Genomic DNA, 4529 nt, shown 5'->3' on the forward strand with positions numbered 1-4529 from the left:
CCAGGTTGACAGATGATGAAATGAGACATGAACCTTCCCTCAGAACTGACAGAGAGATAAAGCCTTCTCCTAGAGCTGATGCCCTGAATTTGGACTTCTAGCCTCCTGAATTGTGAGAAAATAAATTACTGTTAAAATCATCTACTTCTGGTATTTTGGTTATAATAGCACTAGAAAACTGTGATTTTGAAAGTTTTATGTTAACTTGTTGGTCCAGGATTCTCAGTGGTTTAGTAACCTCCATGATGAGATCTAACATGATATAGTCACTGTCATGATGATCTGATCTGATGCAATTATCCTATGTGTTGTAAATTCTCATTTTATGATGTTAATTACGCTGGGTGCAACCTACAGGATTAGGTTGTATCTTGAGTCAATGTCTTTTGACCTACCACAAAAAAAGAGCCCAGGACCTGGGGTCCCTGAACTGTGATGCTCCTAAATCTAGAGGAAGATTGATGCCAAGATGCATGGAGATTTCCAAGAAATGCTGAACCTACAGATGCTGAGAGGAGGCAAGAACCTTTCTCCAGAACTGATAAAGAGCAAAGCCTTCCTAGAGTTGGCATTCTGAATTTGTTCTAGCCTTCTAAATTATGAAAAATAAAAGCAGCTATTTCTGTTACTGCAGCAATAACTAGAAAATAACTAAGACAGTGATTGACTTTTGTTCACATAGAAAAATATCTTGAAGTTCCATCTATATTGTAGCATGTATTAAGGCTGTGTATTTTCTTTTAAGTACTTTTCACCTCGGTAAAATTAGTTAAAATACAACAAAAGAACAATCTAGGAATTTTAAGACAAGGAATAGGGCATTGCTCTACTAGGTTATTATTATTATAAAGGAATAATTCAGTCAGTGGGACCTACGGAATAGCATAGTTTTGTGCAGTCCACAGTTAAGCAGTATCAGCATATCCTCGAAGTATGTAAGAAATGCAGAATCTCAGGTTCCTAAACTTCTGAAGAACCTTCATTTTTGGTAAGCCCTTCAGGTAATTCATACAAGGATAAGGAAAAAGTCCTGTTACAAAAATCACAGAAACCTTTATTAAGTAAAATTATCAAAATGTGAAGCTACTGTTTCCATCTCTCTACAACTTCCTCAAGGAGCCCTGATGGCACTGTGGGTTTAGGCGGTGGACTACTACCCACAGGCCAGCAGTTTAAACCTACCAGTTGCTCTGCAGAAATAAGAGGCTATCTGTTCCTGTAAAGATTTAATCTCAAAAGTACTACAGAGTTCTACTCTGTCCTATAAAGATTTTATGAATCAAAACTGGAAGGGATAAATCCTTTCCCAAAGAATTCTGTGTCCTTTGATTTAGTTTTGAGGACTTCAAATTGCATTCCTGCTAAATGTTCTTTCAGTTTGGGGAAGAAAAGCAAGTCTGAAAGGGTAAGATCAGGGTTGGAGTACAGATGGGCATGGTTTCCCAATAAAATTGTTGTACGAAAGCCCTTATTTACCTTTGAAGAATAAGTAGGTGCATTACCATGAAAAAAGATTCCTCTGCTCAACTTCCCTGGCCTTTTTCTCATCAATGCATTTAAAAATGTGCAGATCCCCACAGAAGCCACTGCTGTGACTGGACCTTTTATTTAAAGGTGCCCTTACAGACGAAGACAAATATGTGACTGAAAGAACTTGTCTATAGCCATGCACTGATAGTAGAGACACCCTTCAATAGTTTGTCTTGGGGGAAAACCTGTGTGGTGCAAGAATTGGTATCCTAGTAGCAATAGTTTTGGACTTAACCTTCGTATGCACATTAAAGTTTGAAAACAGACTAGAAAGCTCTTGAGAAGATTCATACGAATTTTGAAACATGATGCATTAAAGCACATATAGATTATAAATAAGTGATTCCATAAATGTTACTGCAGACACTAGGTTTTTAAAACAAAAGAACGTGGATGAAAGTCCAAAACTATGAAAATCAAACTTGAATACTTTTGGAATAAAGTGTAGGACAACTTACAATCTTTGGGTAGGAAGGTAATTCAGTCAGTGGGCATCAATTACCAAGTCATAAAAGTACAAACAGTAATGGAAAGGATTAATTAATTTTACTACATCTATAGCTAAAAGATTTCATAATGGAAAAAAAAAAAAGACATTAAATGATGTGAAAAGACAGGTGACTAAAACACATGTGCCCAACAAATAAGGAACACAAAATACACAATGAACTTCTAAAAAGTCAATTTAAAATAAAATCCATCCCATAGGTATATGGGCAATGTATTTGTTGTTGTTGTTAAGTGCCGTCGAGTTGCAACGTATATACCATCTTAAATTTGATGATTCTCTATGAGGACTCACATGACTCAGCATGTAGCCATATTCACAACTATGATTAATTACAGTGAAAAGACACAAAGCCAAACAACAAAGGAAGCAAGGGCATGGAACCACTGTCCGGATAAAACAAGACACCAGCTTCAAAGAGGCTTTTCCCCACTGAATCACAAGGACTGCACTTAATTCCCCTGGTTTTGAAACACCTGAAATGTCTACAATGGAAAGATTAATAGACTGATTGCTCAAGGTTTTTACTGGAGCATCCTCTAGCATGTTCTAAAATGCAGATTCTCAGAAGGTAAGTAGGTGTGTAGCAATAAACCATTTTGCTTTCACAATTTAGGCACATGAGCCACTTTGATCAGTTTGGGTAATGGTGAGAACCCACCTAAAAATCCAAGTTCCCAAATACTACCCAAGGACCCATCATGCAGACTGAAGGACAGCAGTCTCAGATTTGTTAACTCATTTTGTCACATGCACCAAGTAAAAGAAAAATTAGGAATTGGTTCTCTCTTTTCTTTGTAGATTATGAGGGGACTTCAAATAGTTCCCGAATAAATGTAATGTAAAGACAATGAAATTTTTCCATAAAGTTTTGAAGCCCCTTTGCATACCTTAAGATAATTCACCATATAGGGTTTCTTTTTTGTTGTTGTTGTTGAAGTACCTTCAATTTGGTACTGATTCATAGTGACCCTGCACAGGGTTTGCAAGGAGCAGTTGATGGGTTTGAATAACTGACCTTGCAGCTAGAAGTCCAGTGCTTATTCTCTAAATCCTGATTTATAGAACATTATGAAACAATCAAGAAAATCTGCATGGTATATAATTAGATAATAGAATGCTCCATAGAAGCCAGTAGGACAAGGCTTTGTCTCTTATACTTTGGACAGGAGGGACCAGTCTCTGAAGAAAGATATCATAGTTGGTAAAATGGAGGGTGAACACAAGAGGAAGACACCCCCGCCCCCCAATGAGATAGAATGGCACAGTGGCAGCAACAATTGGCTCAAGTGTAACAACTATGAAGTATTTTATTCTGTTGTGCATAGGGTCACTAGGAGTAAGAACCAACTAGATGGCAAGTAATAACAACCATGTTACTTTTGTAGCTGTGATAACTTTGTGATGATGTTAGAGTCATTCTCTTTTAGAGTTACAAACTGCAATATTTAATTTAAACAAAATAACTACTTCAAAATAACCTGTTGTTCAGAAGACATGGAAATGACCTCCGACCTCTTCAAAGTTCACAAGGGTGATGGAGGAAAATCAAGATCATTGATTTTGTCCGCTCAGGGCCTATTTCTATGAGGCAGAAATTAGACATGCTTCACCATCCAATCTTTTTACCAATTGTGACGCCAAACGTTCCTCCCACAACACTCTTTACTATTCTGTTGGATTTGATAATGCATTGCAGCGGCCACACAGAACTCACAAACAATACACATGATTATCGAGTGTATTAGGGAAGAGTTATCGTTAAGTGCCATCGAGTCAGTTCCGACCCACAATGGCCCTGTATAGGATTTCCAAGGAATGCCTGGTGAGCCTGAACCAGAGACGACCTTATAAGTTCAAACCGACGTTGCTGTCCAATGCATTAACCCACAGCACCACACAAAATACTACTCAGAATTCAGTACTTCAATCACAACAGCCTTTATCAGCCATGCCTGCAGGAAGGCCTGTCTCTGGCCCTGAGCCTGGCCTTTGTGTATTTGTGCAAGTGACGTTTTTCAGTTTTGCCAATTAAGTGCCCAGAAGCACCCTACTCTGTTAGCAAGCCTCCTACCCTCGGTTTTCTAGCTTTGTAAGCTGAGAAGCCCAATGCTCTGTCTCATGCCAGCATCTTGGTTCTGCCATGACGGTTCTTCTGCTGCAGGTTTTCTCCATCTCTTGCTGTCTTCAGTGTCACAGTTGTCTCCTTCATCAAGGAGTTCAGCAAATGCATCTGAGGTCCAAAGGACATGCTCTACTCATGGCTCTTCTGGTAGTGAGAGGAGCCTTTCAGGCATGTGATGGCTCATTTTAAGACTAATAGGATGAGCAAGAGCTATATGGCAAGACAGGGAAATTAAAGGCATCCAAATTTGCAAAGAGGTAGTAAAACTCTCCCTGTTTGCAGATGATATGGGGTTCCTATACATAGAAAACCCCAAAGACTCAGTAAAAAGGCTACTAGACCTCATAAGGAGCTCTGGTAGCGTAG

Source organism: Chrysochloris asiatica, unplaced genomic scaffold, assembly GCF_000296735.1.
Source record: "Chrysochloris asiatica unplaced genomic scaffold, ChrAsi1.0 scaffold00165, whole genome shotgun sequence".
In the NCBI taxonomy this organism is placed as follows: Eukaryota; Metazoa; Chordata; class Mammalia; order Afrosoricida; family Chrysochloridae; genus Chrysochloris; species Chrysochloris asiatica.